The sequence below is a fragment of the Hetaerina americana genome, unplaced genomic scaffold (genome assembly GCF_022747635.1).
Source record: "Hetaerina americana unplaced genomic scaffold, ioHetAmer1.1.p SCAF_3, whole genome shotgun sequence".
NCBI classification, from domain to species: Eukaryota; Metazoa; Arthropoda; class Insecta; order Odonata; family Calopterygidae; genus Hetaerina; species Hetaerina americana.
Window position 1 is genome coordinate 103,571,092 of NW_027286874.1, and position 8,423 is coordinate 103,579,514.

The following is an 8,423-nucleotide window of genomic DNA, read 5'->3' on the forward strand; positions in this document are numbered from 1 at the left end:
CATGAGGGACAGCAAAACCAAATGTGATTTTCATGCCTTTCATGCACCAACCATCTTTCATTCAAATATATGTTCCTCTATTTATAATTAAATACATGAATTTAGAGATCAATGTAAATGATGACCTCGTACTGCCCGAGGTTTCCCATGAAGATCTGGTGCCCAGAAAGATCACACTGCTTAAATAAGCTGAGAGTGATTACAAGCATCACCTGGAATCAAACCTGGACCATCCAGTCAATAGCCCAATGCTCTACCCACTGGACTACAACCCACTGTAGAAAAGAAAATAACATATTTATCTTAATATAGTATCCGCATTATTTCTGTGATGAAAAAAGTTTGAATCCAACAGGAGGCCTTACATTTAACATCCTAAAGGGATTAGCAGTTCTTTAATTTAATTAAAACTAAATAATTGCACAACATGCTTCAATCACTTGTATTATCTTTAGATTGTAATGTTTGCAAGAGTAAGGGAAATACTAAACTTTAATGACTTTATTGTTTTTAATGTATGCATTGTGGGACACTCAACAGAAGTAAAAACTTAACCCCATGAGTGCCATCTCTGATTGCTAATTTTGGTGCAAAAATTGCCAGGCTATTTTCAGAGAAATGTAGACATTGTGAAAAATGTCAGTAAAAACATTTTTATATATAAAAATTTTCTGAAAATTTCACAAGTTAAATTATATTGTGTTACGAGGTAGAAAAACAGAGAATGAAACATAAAAATATGAATTGATCCATTGTTAATTACATTTGGTAAAATTTGTCAGCATCAATCACAACAATGTTGGCAGGGTCAAATGGTATTAAAATTAACGACGATGCACTCTGTATCTCTCTCTCTTCTCTCTGAACACTCCTCCATATGGATTTAAAAAAAAATCTTAATCAATTTTGATGCATAATAAATATATTCATTAGTAATGCAGAAGAAAGATTGTGTAAAAAATATTATATGCCAAAACCATTAATGGGCATGAGATACAGAGAAATGCACACAAGAAGTACCAAATAGAGAATGATAGAGATGAAAAAGCTATGTGCAATATGGACTCATAGGTGCATGAAGGAGAGAGGGAGAGGGTAGATGTGAGGCACAGACATATTACACTTACCTCATATGCACATAAACAAAGTACTATTGTTTACTCACTGCGCTTATTTTTTCCAGGCTGTAATACTTAAGCAACTCTTTTCACTCTTGGTTCTATTTTAAGAATATAAATGTGTACATACTTGTGATGCATGCATGTTCAAAGAAGAGTGATGACAAAAACTAACATGTGGAGAGAAAGACATCTTAGTTGGCTGAAGTCGGACAAAGCTCCATGGCTCTCTCTCTGCATATGTCGACCAAGTCGCTGAGTACGTCATGGTGCTCAGCTCCAACTCATATATTCACACCCTTTCTAGAACAGCTCTATGAAGCCCTCCGCAAAAAGTTTTCAATTAAAAAAATATTTGACTAGACCGTTTGGTTTCAGAAAAAATGACTTCCTCTCTCATTTGAAATGGTAGTGTAGAACTAATTATAAGTGTTATGAAAATTAAAATTGCACAGCAGGTTTGGGCAGCATCAGGTTGATGAACACCTTCTGGTTTTGTTTTTCTCGTCAAATGCAGTGAAACCCAGAACAGGAGAGCCTTCAAAAATTACCATTTAAAAAAAAAATAATTCATAACTTTGCATATATTTGATTATGTTTTACAAGCAAAGAGAGTACTTGAATGAACTTCCTCAGGGAAAATATTTTATCACTGTATGAAATAAAATGATCAGGGAATTTTAAAGGACTTAAAAAAAACTATTAAATCAACATTAATGCCTGGGAGATACATAGAACAACTATAAAACAACATAAATGAGAATTTCCATGATCTACAAGAAGTTATTCTAATCTAAGCATTTTAGAGGGGAAAATTATTGTCACAGCATGAAAAAATGATACTGCTTTATGTGGTTACTTAAAAAAAAAATATTTCATATTTCTGTGGGATATAGCGTAATTTAACAGTGAATGAATGAATTAAGTTTTTATGACTGATTTGCCATAAAATAATCCATTAAATATTGAAACCAAGCAAGGAAAATAAATGTTAGGTAATTATACTTAGTGCTGGTGAAAATATTTTCGCTAGCTTGTTTTTGAGTTTGAACTGCCCTCTTACTTTTCCAGTCAATACTTTGGGCAAAAGTGGGAAATGTGGACAATTTTTTTGGGCATAGGCAGTACAGGGAACGGAATTGTTTCCCCTATCCTAATGTGCTAATATCTCATGCCAATGAGTTTAGTACTAGTTGAGTTCTACCCTCGCTTATCAAACTGACTTTTGGGTTTGGATAACTGAGGTTTGTTGTGATGGGCTTAATATCCTTTCCATCAATTTTTGCATGCACACACGAAAAATCTCCACGAGACAAGTTGCAAAGTCACTACAGCACTTCTTTAACCATTGCAAGACGGATAACATAAAAAACTGTAACGTAAAAACATAAATACCAATAGCATCTCACAACTTAAAAATAAAGATGTGTGTCAAAATATATTTTATTTGGTGATTTCCAAAGTTCTAGCTGGTTTAATTTGCAATATATCTGCATGAAATATATAAATTAATTTACATGGAAGTTGAGGTCTAAAAGCAAACCAGGACAATCAAATACATTGTCAACAATTTTAGACGGCAACAGTAGTTTGGAAATTAATCACCTATGTTGGAATATGGTTATAATTAAGGTAGAGAGTCTCTCTCTATATGACATCAATATTGGCTGGTTTTTTACATTTTCAAATTTCCCTACCATATTGTGTTGGACACTTACCCTCAAATTCATGGCAAAAACTCTTGGCACTGAGTTAATTAACACTCAGGGTGGAAATACACAGGCTGTTAAAAAATGCTGATAAAAAATGCACTAATAAATATTGCATTAGATAACACACTTTATTTGTCCCCATAAATATATTGTTTCATGGTCCACATGAGAACATAATTCTCACAAGTAAGCAGTCTAGTTCTCTTTTACAATTATTCTGACACTTCTGCAGTATAATAAAAAAACAATCAATAAATGTTTAGATGAATCAAAAGATTTTCATACTAACTCTTTACATCAAATGACAAATAAGTGTAAAAACATCTAGAAACATAACATGCTTAAAATGTTTGATTAGTATTTCTTGTGGATATAATTGCATGATGCTTTGTAATGCATTCATCATTGCTTGAAGGTAAGCAGTTACATATTTAGGAAATACCACCCAGCATTTTGTGCAATACTTGAATAAACCAATAAACTCACACATTTTTTAAATTAAAAATCTTTATATAACACAACAGGATTTTCGTATATAACTCCTATATACAGTAGAATCCTGATTTTATATTTATTTATATTTGATTCTATGAAAATGTACACTCTGAGCCTGAGCCAACTTCTGCTGAGTTTACCCAGCAGAAGTTTGAAATACTCTTCTTGACTTTTAATCAGAAATTACATACATGAGTTATAATGATTTTACATGATGCAACTTTCATTACTAGGGCCTCACAGTTCCACATGCGTCAAATGTGCTGATGTCCACTGCACATCACCACCTTTGACTTTGTGTTATTATTCATCTTTCTATGTGCAATATTTATCCGTATTCTATCACAACACACAATCCAATATGGCCAAAAAAAGCCACACCTATTGGCTGATAACAGAGTAGATCCAGCCTAATCCTTACACTGGCCTGGTTGATCACCATAGAAAGCAGAAAATCTAATTCATAATTATAACATCAGCACATTATGACATTTTAATGGATGCACGCATTTTGCACATAGAATGACCAATTTTCACTGCCCTTGCATTACAAAGTTTTGTGAAATCAAAGAGGATAGACTTACACTTCTTTTCAATATTTAATTATGCTTCTTTTGTCCCTGAGCTTCCATACATAACTAAATACAATTTATGATAAACTTGAGCACGTATAAATACAAAACTGTTTAAAAGTAAGGCTGAGAGATTTTGTGTTAACTCAGGCTTTTCATCATCTACAAGAATTTTTAAATAGATTATCTGTTTTCCTAATCCAATCTCTGCATCTGACATGCATACTATGTAACTAGATACATGGATGAAATAAATTATTAATATTAGTGACAGTACATTTTTGTCTGCAGAGACAGTGACCTTTGGAGTGACACATTTATATGCATGTGTTGCAGAACAATTATTATTATTACCTCTTGTTAAATGTAAACATTCAGGTACTTCCACTACACCATAGAATTAAAAGCACTGTTCATGTCAATACAGTAGCAAAAAGTTGAGATTATGTATCAACTAAAATACAAATCTGATCAAAAAATTAATAGATGAACTACACACCTATGTAACTTATGACATGTCTTCTATCCCTTTTTAACATTACTGCCATCCTTGATGTTACACATACTATATATTAATAATTTGAGCCTGCTTAATTCAAATAACATACCATTAAATTTGAAATTGTGACATCCCTGATCAAAAGCATATGGCTTTAAATCCTTTTCAGTACAAAATATATGGAAACAAGTCTACATTGGAATTTGAAGCCCTGATCGAGTCCCACAACTTGCAAGCATCATTTATTTTGAAAATTTCCCAGACACATTGCAAGAAAATAAGCACTTACACATTGCTAGGCTACACATATACATTATGAAGGTATAAGGCCCCTGCTGCCCATTTGTGCAAAAAAAAAGCTCAGTCTTCAAAAAGTAACCTTTTTCAGCTGGGTGAGCTAGTCAACGGGAAATAATATAGGTTATAATCAAATGGATGCAACATGTTGAACTTGAATGGTAGACAAATTGAAAGTTTTGTTTACTCTCTTAATGGGTCAAGTCATCAGTGGACCAATTTATTTTTCAGGGTAGTAGTAGTAGTAGTAGTTTTGAGGGGAGGCGACCGACAGCTAAGGTCATTTGCGCCATAGGGGATGGACAGGAAAGGATGAAGGGTGGAGAGAAACCCGGCGTCGGCATTAGCCTACTCTTTACGAAAGGCGCCAAGGGGTCCGCAGTTTAACGTCTCATCCGACGGACGGCGTACTCCCTCAAAGTGCCCTCCACAAAGCACCTCAAGTAGGGATCGAGATACCTCTGAAAAATATTCAACACCGCCGGGATTTGAACCCGCGCCCTCAGGGTGGGAAGCCAGTACGTTAGCCCCCGCACCATCTCGATCCCCTTATTTTTCAGGAAAAGAGAAGGGATTCATAGTTGATTTAGCATTGATCATATGTAACTTTCACCATCAAGGTGCAAGCTAATTATTGTATCCTTAACTTTTCACTTGGTCTACGCATTACGCAGGCGAAAGAGTAGCTGAGGCAATTTTGCTGTTGAAGCCAATACACATATTATTCCAACCACAGTCCAACCCACAAAAGGAGAATTGATGCAGATTTCATAGACCTTTGAGGCAGAGGAGAGGTGGAGATTACAATCTACCATTGATGAGGAAAAGAAATGCAAACTGTTACCTGTTTATAATGCTACCACTATCTTCTCAAAGATTTTTTAAGACTCGGAACTCAAATCCTCCCAAGTGTATCATGAATTTCAGCCTTTTTTAAACTATTTTTTTGCTCTTCTCATACCAGTTGTATGAGAAAAGTACTACAATGACTTTTGCCTAAAGCTCAATGACTACCCTTCTCCCTCGTATGACTATGAATGATAAATTACATGTTCCCTCACGTTAAACACCACAGGGGAAATGTGCTGTACATATCTAGGAGCAAAATAAATACTTTGCATAAATAAATATATACATAAATACACCACATGTATTACATAGTTGCCATGCCAAAGACTTTTGGGCACTCTGGAGGCAACACAATATAAACTCATTAAAAAAAATTCATTTTACCTAAAACTGAACTTACATACCCTTGATGGAATTGCAAATGATTAATGATTTAATTGATAATAATTAACAGTTAAAGGCTACAGTTCAGACAGAAGAATATGATTGAATAGAGTGATATGGCAGTAGGGACAGAATGAGCTTTTCATGAACTTAGTATTCGTTTAAATTCTAAAGTTAACCAATAAATTTAGTTTACTTTAATCAGCAATATTATATGTGGTGAATTTTCATGGCATTGTTTATTTTGAGAGAAACTTATTCTTTTGTAAAATAATTGCGACCATTTTAACATTTGCTTTCGGTATAATTCATAGAATAAATATAAAAAACACAGTAATCAACCCGAAGGTCGGTTTAGTAGGTGATGGTAGAGATCACCCAGTACTAAGCCCTAAACGGCGTGTGAAAATTCACACATCAGGGTAGGGGGGCCAGTTCCTTTCCCTGTGCCGGTTATGGTTTCCCAGGAAGAACTGGTACCCGAAAAATCACTTTAGCTTGGGTGGAGCTGCAGGTGCCCAGAGTGCCTTGCCCGGGAATCGAACCCGGGACCCTCCGGTCAGCAGTCCAATGCTCTACCCACTGGACTACCGCGACCTACACAGAATAAATATAGATAGAGGAAAATATTATTATCATCAACAGAGGAAGCAATACCATTGATTTAGACGTATAGAAGATGTATGTACCACTTAAAAGAATATAAAAAGGAAATATGAAAGTAGAGTGCTGATTTCATGGAGTTTTCCCTAATGAGAGTGATATTAGTAAAAGAATATCAGTCCACAGTTTAAGATGGGGAATGGTGTACTAGGCCCCAACAAACAGAATTGAGAAACGTGGAAGGACACATCTGAAAAACACCCTCTTTCAATATTTGTACACAAAAAATTATTAGCCTGATTTCATAGGCTTAGTAAGAATATGGCTGCAGACCTGAGGAGTTGAAATCAGGGTGACGTCTCTGAACACCCCTGCTTGCCCAAGATAGGCACCTACTTTATAACTTCTCAATGGAACGAAATAGAATACCTTGCTTGGTAAGCACTCAATGAAGAATTGGCATAACCATATGGAACTAACTATTCTGTTCCTCAGGGAAAAATCTAAATGGTGGAACTATTGACAAAATAACCATATTTTTCACTTGAAACAAGAGAAAATTTTTGTTTTTTTATGTAATATCTATTTTCCTATTTATACATGTGACATCCACCTGACGTGCCTAATACCATGTATTTTTACCCATTTCCATGGGCATATAAAATTATCATTATGTAATGAAGGCCCTGGATACTTTTTGAATACCAGATATTCCTGGGAAACCACAGGCCTGATGAGTGACTTAAAAACACTATAGGACTTAATAAAGGGGGAACACTACTCTCCTATATTGGGGTGTATCACTAAGCCTGGAAAACAATGCAAAGGATGTCTCAGTTTAAATGGGAACGTCAAAGTGACATAAAATTTAGCAATACAATCATTTTGGCAATACTTTCATCATTAAAAAATCAGCTTTGAATGAAAACAATCTATCGAGGATCATTAAGATGCAGTCATCAATGCTTTAGAGATCACAATGAGGGAAAAAATCAAGGGCTCAAAACCTGGAGGTGGCAAGATTTTTCAGTGGTATCCTAATCCCTACTTGCGGTGCTATTAGTGAAGGGCACTTAAAGTGCGGTATGCTGTCCATCGGATGATACAGTAAACTATGTGGCACCATGATTCCTTTTGTTAATATTAGGCTAATGCCGATGCCAGGTTTATCTCCACCCTTCTTACCCTGCTTCCTGAACATCCAACCCTTACCAAAACACACCTATCCCTAATGACCTCAGTTGTTGGGTGCCTCCAATTACTATGCCAAGAGAGATGATCCAGCCCAACTATCATTTATTTATTATCAACATATCACCTATACGGAATACCAACTATATCACCAATATAAATGGACTTCTACTTAAGACCTCTCAAAGTTAGCACATCAGTGACAGACAAATTTTCTGATAGCTCCTAACTTGGATCAGGAAAAAGTGCTATGGTTGCCAAACTGATTCAGATCCAAAGAGTAAAATTAAATAAATTAAACCAATATTGTTCATACTAAGAAGATGAAATAAGATTGTTCCATAATTAACTTCCACACAAAGCTCTCACTGGATTGATTACATGTCATCGAAAGGTGGCGGGAGTTATAGTATGTAATTTATGATGCAGTAACTTATTGCCAATCATTCCACACCTCATTGATGATAATGAAAAAGCATAACATTTCATATCATCAGTATTATGAAAAATAAATAACTGGTCTCAAGTAAATGCTGAGTCTAAACCTATATCATTAATGCTTTATAAGTCAACACTAAATAATGACTGCAGAATGTTTCACACATAGCAATAGCATTTTTAATAAATTTCTGCAAAATAACTAAGTCACATGGCAGTCGTACTTGCACTTTACCAATTAAATTGTTTGTTCAAAAGTACACAA